This window comes from Rhinolophus sinicus, linkage group LG06 (assembly GCF_036562045.2).
Source record: "Rhinolophus sinicus isolate RSC01 linkage group LG06, ASM3656204v1, whole genome shotgun sequence".
NCBI classification, from domain to species: Eukaryota; Metazoa; Chordata; class Mammalia; order Chiroptera; family Rhinolophidae; genus Rhinolophus; species Rhinolophus sinicus.
The window spans coordinates 116707632-116719068 of record NC_133756.1 but is presented as its reverse complement, the minus strand read 5'-3'; positions in this window follow the sequence as shown (position 1 = coordinate 116719068).

The following is an 11437-nucleotide window of genomic DNA, read 5'->3' as shown; positions in this document are numbered from 1 at the left end:
TCCTGTAAGATTACTCCTCACAAGCAAAGCTCAGCCCCCAAAGCCATCTCTCCGGTCTACTGCCACCACCAGTGCCACCACCTCCCCTCCTCCTAACACACACATTTGCTATAGCTCTTCTCACTTATATAATCTGTTAACCATGGTGAAGTGTGAGCAGCTCGAGAAAAGGGACCAGGCCTCGCACAGAGCACAGCAAAGTAAATGAATAAACAGAGTTAGGCAGGACAGTTAGCATTTTTATTTTAACAAAGTAAACACTGGAATGACTTCCCCAAAGTCTCCAAGCTAAGACTACAATGAGGTATTCTTGACTTCCACGAATGGACGCTTTACCACGCTGCCCTGTCCTAGGACCGGCCGGTGTACAGAAGTCCTGACTAGGACTCAGAGGTCCCTGGTCTTCGGACAAGCCACTCAACTTCTCTGAGCTTCAGTTTCTCATCTGTCAAATGGGAGCCAGCACTGTGTTTTGCTCTCTGAACACGCTGACAATTACATAAGCTCACGTGAGTAAAAGTGGCTTGAGAATGTAAATGACAGACTCGGCTAGAGACAAAGCTTAGGCTGATGACTCCCACTATAGGTGACAGAGGCAAAATCAGGGTCTGTCCCAGGGGAACCAAATGTATCCTGACAGCTCTACAAAATCAGCCTTATTATCCTCATTTTACAGTTGAGGTTAAAAATGAGACACGGGAAGCTTAACATTTGCCAAAATCTGCAAACCTAGTAAATATTAGAGCTGGAAGCAGAAGTCAGTTCCAATACATCCTAAAGATGTTCCATGCTACTTTCCCAACATTATCGAATAAAAGCCTTTATTCTTCTTTAATTTCAGTTACCACTAAGCAGATGGAACAGTACTAATTTTGACTTGAGAACGTTCTATTGTCTCTCAGGCCAAATCAAACTAAGAGTCAGCCTTGTAGGTAAGGACAGCTTGACTGCCATTCCGGTGCTGCCACACTTCAGAAGGATGAGCTGAAAATTGAATATGTATATTGGAGAATGTTCTGACCTCAATTTTGAAATTATTTTAACTAGACTGAAAACCTGACAGGAAAAGCAAAAGTGAACAATCCATTTTTTTGCCATTCATTGCTATGATTATGAAACGTAGAAAAGAGCCGAGGCTTTGAAATCAGGCAGTTCAAACTTAGGGAAGAAAGAAAAGCCTGCAACAAAGGCCTGGAAGTAGGAACAGCAGAACAAGAGAGAATCAACATGTGACTGGGGCTGCAACAAGGTCGAAGTGAGACCTAAGGAGACAGTCCCCTGTCCTTCTCTTCCTCCTCAGACATCCCCGCATCCTGCAAGGAACCTAACCTGTGGTGCTGCTTTTCTCTCTACAGTACCTGAAGCTACAGGTTAGTAAGTCACTGAGAAAGTCTAACACTCCTTTGCAGGTACTTCAACCTAAATGCCTCTCCAGAGACAGACTGAATGGCCGACAGGCTGTCGGAAGACTCGTCATTACACTATATTGACACAGTTTGGGGCAAGTTTATTTGGTAGAGTGATGTAACTGCTATTATTAGAAGCTTCAAGTACGCTTATATTGGGCGGGCGGTTGGCTCAGTAGTTAGAGAGCAGTGCTCATAACACTAAGTTTGCTGGTTCGATTCCCACATGGGCCAGTGAGCTGCGCCCCCACAACTAGATTGAAAACAATGACTTGACATGAAACTGATGGGTCCTGGAAAGACACACTCTTCCCCAATATTCCCCAATGAAAAAAAAAATTTTTTAGATACCCTTATACCTATAGTCAGAAATTCTTTTATTTGGGATGAGAGTGTAGAGAAATTTTTTTAAAGGACATGTTTGGAAATTACAAAAGAGGAGAGCAGTGCAAATATATAATTTTCTCCAAAAGAGCTCTGGTCCTGGGCATGCATCTGACACAGCAGTGCCACAGTCCAAAGCCTTTCCTGTAGTCAGAGCCTCTGAGACTTCAACACGGTCCGTAAACAGGCTTCAAATAAGAGCAACAGACTCACGATGCATAATTCATTCCCTCCACAAGTTGCATCAATCTGCCCTGAGTGTCTACTAAATGCAATGCCATGTGTTGGGTGCATTCAAGGAGCAGCCAATGAATCAGGGGCTACAGATGAGAATTAATCATGAGAACAGAAAAAATGAAGTAAGTACTCCATCAGAAGTAAGGAAAAGGGGATTAATTTTGACTATCGCTGTCAGACAGGCGTCGCCAGGTGACCCCTCTTCTAATGGATGCCCTCCTCATCGTACTCTGACTCTGACCTCCCATATCAGACATCTGAACTGGGACCCCAAGGGATTTTGTCAGAGAGAGAATAAAGGAGTTGGCTAAGCCAGATAGAAGAGAAGGCAAAGGTAAAAACATGTAAGAGTAAATGTCCCAGGGTACGTCTAAGGAATGGCCAGTGACCATAGTTGGAGTGCAGGGCACACAGAGGAATTTATAAGAAACGAGGCAGGAAAGTACATCTAGGGCAGATCCTGGAGGGCGCTGAATGCCAGCCTAAGGAACTTTTAATTTATTCTATAAGCAAGGAGATTATAAAGATTTCAAGCAGAGCAGTGGCACGATTTGACTGATATTTTAGAAAGATCATTCTAGCAGAAGTGTGAACGTAAGGGAAGATGAGAAACAGTGAGACGGTCCGGAAGCTGGTGTGTTACAATAGTCCAGGTAAGAGAGGATGAGGGGGTCAGAGCCTAAGGCTGAGGAGGGTCCACATTGGGAGGGAGGGAGGTAAGAGGCAACCCGGTAAGGAGAATCAGAGCCCCAGCAGGGTGAGAAGGGCAGACATGCAAGGGCAGGGAGGTGGTCTGCTGTGGGGTGCCAAGTCTGAGTACGGTGAGGCAGGGCATCTTTATGAGGGGGGACAGTGGCCTGGTGCAGTATGTCGGAACCCAAGCTGAAGATGTGAAGGAGTCCTCATGGCAGAGCAACCTGGTATAGAGTGCTGGAGCCCACACAGCATGAGGAGGCGTCCACTCAGTGACAAGAGGCTGAAATGGTGACTTGGCACTTCCTTTCCTCCCTAGCTCTACTGAGAAGGTCTGGAAGTAACACCAGCCCAACAGCAATAAGCACACCTAGCAGCCATATCTAGGCTTCTAAATGCCGCGCAACACGAATAAAACAAAATTAAATTAAAATAAAATAAAATCAAGGCTCCTTGATGAAATGTCTTATTCCAGGGCAGAGAAAGCACCAGATGAGCCTAGAACATCTTGTTGGACCAGAAAGCAAGGGCGTATTTGTCAAAGAACAATAAGGACGTGTCAAAAGTGGACCAAAGCCAATCTGAATGGAGCTTCCACTGGCCAAATCAGGGAGCGTTTGAGCATTAAAATAAATAGTGATAGCAATAGGTTATTGCCTATTAAATAAAATAGGAAACCACAACTCCATACAGATATAAAATAATTAAATATATTGAAAGTTTGGCAAACAAAGGGATTTTTACATAGTTTCATAGTATGTCCCTACAAAATGCTTAATAATTATGAAGGAGAAAAGAGTAACTTCACAGTGGAGAAGCCTGGCAGAGACCATCTCCAGCAATTTAACAAACTAAACATCCACAGTAATGAGATAATGGCATTAAAGTACAATAGAAAGACTGCGGATTCTAGCGTTAGACCTAATTTTGATTCTTGACTCTGCCACCTTGGGCTGGTTATTTAACCTTTCTGAACTGGAATTTCCTCACCTGTCAAATGGGAATAAAGTTGTTGTGAAGTGTTAGACAAATAATGTTTAAAGCACCGATCAAAAGTCCCATGGACATTCAAATTGGAAAGAAGTAAAACTGTCATTATTAGCAAATGACATGATACTATATAGAGAGAACCCTACAGATTCCACACACAAAAAAAGTTTTAGAACTGATAAATGCATTCAGTAAAATAGGATATAAAATTAATATTCAGAAATGAGTTGCATTTTTATACACCAATAATTAACTATCAGAAAGAGAAATTAAGAGAACAATCTATTTTACAATTGCATAAAAAAAGAATAACTAGGAGTAATTTTAAGCAAGGAGGTAAAAGATCTGTGCTCATAAAATCATAAGACATTGAAGAAAGATATTGAGGAAGATATAAATAGATGGAAGCATACAACCATGCTCATGGAGAGGAAGAATTATCGTTAAAATGTCCAGACTCTCCAAAGCAATCTATGGGTTGAATGCAATTCCTATCAAAATACCAACGGCATTTTTCACAGAACTAGAACAAATAATCCTAAAATGTATAGCCACAGCAATCTTGAGAAAGAAGAACAAAGTTGAAGGTATCACGCTAGCTGATATCAAACTATAGTACAAACTATAGTAATCAAAACAACAGGGTACTGGCATAAAAACAGACACGCAGAACAATGGAACAATATAGAGAGTCCAGAAATACACCCATGCCTATATGGTCGGTTAATCTATGACAAAAGAGGCAAGACTACACAATGGGATAAAGACAGTCTACTCCATAAATGGTGTTGGGGAAAATGGACAAATACATGCAAAAAAAATGAAACTAGACCTCTCCAGGGGTCTTTTTCCCTCATAGAGCTTATGTGTTGCTGAGGGAAATGGCTTTTCTCAAGGGTTATTATGCCCTTTCACCAGAAGGAGATAATCTCTCTGAAACGGGGGTGTGATTAAGGCCAACTAAGGAAAGTGTAAAGCATCTTTTTTCCCACTCAGAACCAGAACCGGAAGGGTCACCTAACTACCTCGTCACTTGGAACGTATCGAAACAACAAACTCTTCAGACGGACCTAAGTGGAGGAAGTCCCACAAAAGGCAAGTAATTTCACAACACGTTATAACTAGAAGGGATCTTAAATACCACCAAGTTCCACTTTCCCACATACAGATGGTGAAACTGAGGTCCAAGTGTTACAACATACCAACCTATGATTATTGAATGGCCTGAAAACAAGGTCATTCTAGAGTTACTTTTGGTAACTATTTATCATCCCTGAACATAAGACACTGCCTTTATTGCACTCTCGTGTTCTCTACTTTAAGTCTGTGTATTTTTCTGTCTCCTCTATTACAGTGGATGACAATACCTTAGTTCTGTGTACACTCCTACAGTCTTGGTCACAGCTGGTGCCCAACAAGTACTTGTCATTACACACAATATGATCCCAGCTATGCAAAGGTTGAATATCCAAAAAGATCAATCAGCACAGCAAACAGAACAAGGGACAAAAGCCATAAGATCATCTTGATTGACGCAGAAGGAGCATTTGACAAAATCCAACATCCTGTCATGAAACAAACACTCAGGAAACCAGGAACAGAAGGAAACATCCTTAACCTGATAAAGGGCATCCATGAAAAACCCACAGCTAATATCATACTTAATTGGTAAATAACTCAATGCTTTCTCTCTAAAATCAAGAACAAGGCAATGATATCTGCTATGGCCACTTATATTTAACATGGTAGTGAAGGTTCCAGCAGAGCAAGTAGGGACGAAAAAGAAATAAAAGCACCCCAATTAGAAAGGAAGAAGTAAAACTGTTTTTATTTGAGGTGACATTGTCTGGTATATAGAAAATCCTGAGGAATTCACACACACACACACACACACACACACACACACACACACCTATTAGAATCAACACATTCAACCAGGTTGCAAGATATAAGATCAATATACAAAAATCAATTGCATTCCTATACAAAAGCAATGAACAATGTAAAAATTGAAATTAGAAAAATTCCATTTACAGTAACATTTTTAAAAAGTGCAAGACTTGTACAACCTTGGAGAAAAAAAAAAGAACAAAGTCTGAGGGCTCACACTTCCCAATTTCAAAACTTACTACAAAGTTGCAGCAATGAAGACAGTATGGTACTAAAATAAGGATAGAGCTATAGATCAATGAAACAGAATTGAGAATTCAGGAACTAGCTCATATTAATGGTCAAATGTTACAACATGGATGAACTTTGAAACCACACTAAGTGAAAGAAACAAAATACAAAAGGCTACATGTTGTAAGAGTCCATTGATACAAAATGTCCAAAATAGGCAAATCAAATCTATAGAGACAAAAAATGGAATAATAGTTGCCTAGGGCTAGGATGAGAAGGATGGGAGAGGATGGTTGAATGACTGCTAATGGGTTTCTTTTAGGAGGACAAAATGTTCTAAAACTAAATTGTGGTGATGATTGTACAACCCTGTGAATATACTAAAATATAGTGAATTATATACTTTAAGTACCGGTAGGTGAATTTTATGGCAGGTAAATTATATTTCAATAAAGCCATTACACACACACACACACACACACACACACACACACACACACTCACTCACTCACACTATGGTAAATGGCAAGAGCATTCACTGGTCTTTAAGAGTCAGACCTAGGTTCAAATTCTACTGCTTACTACTTCCATGACGAGTTCTGAGTCTTAGTTTATTTGTAAAATGAGGGTAATAATAATAATAATAATCACTACCTTTACAATATGGCTGGAAAATGAGGTGAGAAAATAGAAAGTGCCTTGCATAAGCTGATTTCCTAAGACACATATTTTCTCTTGATTGACATTTCTTGGCACTAATTTTACTGACAAAAATAATCACAACAAGGAGAAAGGACATTTTTTCCTAATTTAAGTAGCTTTGTGGCTTTTCCCACGAGTTCAAAGGAAAATGAGCAGACCCAAAATTTAAAATGAAGAGCAAGACAGCTCCAAAGACTAGGAACACAGGCACTCAGCATGCAGCCCTGAATAAAGAAAGGGTCGCAGGCGATACCCCGATGCCTTCTTCCCCTAAAATCCAAACTTACTTTCTGTTTCCATCTGTATCCCCTGACCACCACGACCACATCGCCACTGAAATAGGAAGCCGTTGTTCGGGAGAGGAAACCGGAGTTCTGGTACTAGGTTGGCAAGGAGCAAGGACTGACGCTCCCCTGGGTCTCCTGGATGCTTTTGCTGTGGCTGGAAGCCACCAGGGCACCCCTCGTGGGCAAGCAAAGATGGAAAGGAGGACAGCTGTCTAATGCCTTTGTTTATAGAAGGGGACACTGAGGAGCCTGCCTGAGGCCACACAGGAAGACCACACAGCAGTCCCCATCCTATGGTAGGTAAATGGCAAGCAGCACAATGCTGGACAAAGAATCCTGGGCCGGGGGACAGGAAAATCAGACCTAGCCCCCACATTGCCACCACATTGCTATCTAACCTTGAATAAATCAATTTCTCTGACTCAATCCCCTTCCCATGTATCTACTGATACAGAAATTTCACAAATAAAAGTCATACTACACGCAAGGCACTGTGCTGAGATATTATGGCAAACAAAACAGGGTCTGTTTATACCTAAGTCTACACTTATGGAGCTTACAGGACAGGATACTGCAGAAGTCAGAGATTAAAAACATCAACAAGCCCGTTGGAACATAATTCACTGTGGTACACTGCCAGTGTCGGTCAGGAAGAAGTAGGCATGGGGAGGAGAGCACACATGCGGCACAAAACTCACCAACAAACTTTAGATACCCCTGGGGGCGCTCCTCTCAGCTCTCCCGCCGTCACCAATGGGCTCAGTGTTTCTTGGCCACACGCTCTCACCAGCTGTTTTGTGTGGCTGAAAGCATCATGGCCAACCACAAAATACACAAAACAAACACACAACAAATGCCGGTCACCAGTTTCTGCCCCTTATCCTCTCTGAGTTTCAGTGTCTGTCAGGTATCAAATGGGGATACAGGTGTCCCCCACTCTCCAAAAGATTCCTATTGAAACTTTCATAAGCTGAAAGGGTGGGGTAGGAATTACCCCAGGACACACCTTGCTAACAGACGCACAAAATAAACTGAGAAAAAGCACAGACACTCACTCACAGACACAGTTCAAAGCGATGGCGGCCTGAGGTTTCCCAGGGAAAGAGTCGGGCAGCCCCCCTCTCGCTGCTTGGGGGACACACTGCCTCTGTGAACACTGCTGCAGAACAAACTCTGACCACTATTTTCACTTTTCGCCTTTTTCATAAAAGCGAAAATCCTCTTCGGCTTTCTTTCAGTTAGCAAAAACAGATGCTAATGTAGGTCTTTCATAAAAGTGAAGTAGTGTGACGTACACTTTCGAAGAGTAGGGGATACCGATCGTGTTACCCACTTCACAGTGTTGTTCTTAAAGTAGGGAGACGTACTCTGTAAACGAATCTATGCCAGTGGCCCCAGGGCTCAGGGCAGGGTGAGGCACACGACTGCATCTCCATCCGTAAACAGCAATGACAGTCATACCCACCTCACAGGGATTCTGAAGATGAAATATCATAGGTAAGGTACTTAGCAGACTCCCTGACACACAGCACCTCATAAAACACTAGCTACTGTTAATTCACTTGACCTTTTACCCTCAGTTTCCTCATTTGTAAAACAGGGACACTAAGAGTACCTAACTCATAAGATGACTATGGAGCTTACATAAGCTAATATATTTAAAGGCTTAGAACAGTGTCTGGCACACAGTAAGGGCTATATTAAGTATGAAATTATGGGGTTTTTTTAAATTAATTTTATCTTTTAGCTGTCCCTACCATTTGCATGTATATAGATGACTGATTCTCAATCAGCATTGATTTTGTCCCCAGGGGACAAAAAATGTCTAGAGACATTTTTGACTGTCACTATTGTGGGGGTGAGGGTAGATGCTACTGGGTAGAGGAAAGTGTGCTGTGCTAACCATCCTACAATGCACAGAACAGCCACCGACCCCCCAACACAGAATTATACAATCCAAAATACCAAGTCTCGAAGATGAGAAACTCTAATATGGACTAAACATACCGTGTTTCCCCGAAAATAAGACCTAGATGGACAATCAGCTCTAATGCGTCTTTTGGAGCAAAAATTAATATAAGACCCAGTATTATATTATATTATATTATATTATATATCATATCATATCATATCATATCATATCATACCATACTGTATTATATTATACCCGGTCTTATATTATAGTAAAATAAGACCAGGTCTTATATTAATTTTTGCTCCAAAAGACGCATGAAAGTTGATTGTCCGGCTAGGTCTTATTTTCGGGGAAACACGGTATCAAACAGAAGTTCTCTCTTCCTCCTCCTCTGAACTCCTAGAGTATTTTATTTGGATCTCTCTTCTAGGCTTTATTAAATAGGTATAAAAGTTTTAGTCTTAAACAGGTTTTAAAGAGCCCCTTACTTTACCAAGGCCAAAAATGGGCAAGTAGTTTACAAAAGAACAGACTCAGCAGGGAAGTCAGAGCTACAACCCACATCTCCTGACTCCCAGGCTGGTGCAACCTCCACAGCTAACTCAGATACCTTGCCTGCACTTTCTCTTCAGTTCCCCACTGCCTCTCTGCCCCTCCCCCCCTTTCTCTCTCCTTCCCTCCTTTCCATGTTTGGAAACAAGATCTATATCTTTTCAGCATCCTCCGAAGTCAGAGATGCGGCTGACCTTTCTCCACCCTCCCAGTTGCCTACCTTCTCAAAGACCTGCCCTCTGGAGCTCCAGTCTGGGCTTTGGATCAGAGGCCAGGAACTCTTCCCATTTATCTTGCCCAGGGTCCTTTCTTGCAGGGGCTAAGCTAAGCTGCTTCTACTGTTGTTCTGCCTGAAAGTACTACTTGAGTTAGACAACCTGAATTAGTTTCCTTTTCCCTGTCTATGGGGAAAAAAACTGGCCTCTGAGAGAGCCAAGTTGCAACATCTTACGTTGGACTTTCTCCCCAGGAAGTGGTTTTGAAAAGAAAAAAGACTGTGGGTATGGTGCTGAGAGAAAACATGGAGTAAGGATACATAAGAAGAAAAGACACTGAGGGCTTTACAGAGTACTCCGCCCCATACTGGAGATCTCAAACATTCCCCACATCAGCTCTTACCAGAACATCAAGGACAAATGCTGGCCTCCTCCAAAACGCCTCCCACCACCACTGCATTCCTTGAAAATAGTATGCAAGTACTCGTTATGTGCTGGCCACGATAGTAACATTATTTCACTTAATTTTCACAACCTAAGGTAATTATCACCTCCATTTTAGAGATGAAGAAAATGAGGATACCAGAGGTTAGGTAACTTGCCTTATTGCCTTAGCCAGTAAGTACCGTGTCTCCCTGAAAATAAGACCTGGCTGGACCATCAGCTCTAATGCGTCTTTTGGAGCAAAAAGTAATATAAGACCCGGTATTATGTTATATTATATTACATTATATATTATATAATATATCATATCATATCATATCATACCCGGTCTTATATTATATAAGACCGGGTCTTATTTTAATATTATATAAGACCCGGTCTTATATTAAAATAAGACCGGGTCTTATATTAATTTTTGCTCCAAAAGACGCATTAGAGCTGATGGCCTGGCTAGGTCTTATTTTCGGAGAAACATGGTAGCCGAGTTGCAATTTATCCCCAGATCTTCAGCCACCAGAAAACTAAGCCCAACTACTTTACTAAACTGTTTCTCAAGACAATTTCCCCCTTCTTTGAATCTATACTGCATTCACTGTCTCTATCATATATTAAACAATTAATTTCAGGCTGCCTTGTCTTAGTTACATGTGCATTAGGTTTGTTCCAGACCCTGTGCTAGGTCCTGTGAATAAAAGATATAAATAGCAGGCAGTCTCTTCCCTAAAGCAGGGTTTCTCACTGTTCTGACTACAACCTGCAGTAAGAATCTGATTTATATGGAGAGCCAGTGCACATGCGCACACACAGACACCCATCAATAAACACAAAACTGAAACAAATGTTTCACAAAGCAATCCTTACTCCTTCTATATACAATGTATTCTAATATTTTCTCTGATGTATCCTATTTGACATTTTATGTGACTTTTTTAAAAATGCTGGTCCAACTTACTATATATTAAATCTATAACCCATGGGTTATGACTTAAGAGTTTGGAAAACAACACTGCCCTTGAGAGCTCCCAGGTTGAAGAGGGAGATAAGACATGAGTAACAATAAAAATAATTGCAATAACAGTAGCCAACATTTCGGGAACTCTTACTGTGTGTCTAGCATTCTGATAAGCACTACATGAATTATGTGGAGACAAGATCGAACCCAGGTCTGCCTGTTTGAATCCAATGTCCAGATTCTTTTCACCACACCATATTGCCTGTGTAGAATGAGTTCTATAATGAGGAGTATTTCCATAAGGGATGGGGGTGGAGGGAAGGAACAATCAGAAAGCTGCACAGAAGTAAGGATTTCTAAGTTGTGTCCTGAAATAGGAGGGAGACTGTCAAAAAAATTGGCTCAGGAGTTCCTATAGGTGACCTAAAAATATTTGTAGATGGAACTCTTTACCTTCACTTGTGATGTTGAAAAACAGCACGATATTTTTTAGATGGCAATCTATGTCATTTTTAATTGATGCTGTCTTTCCTAATAGA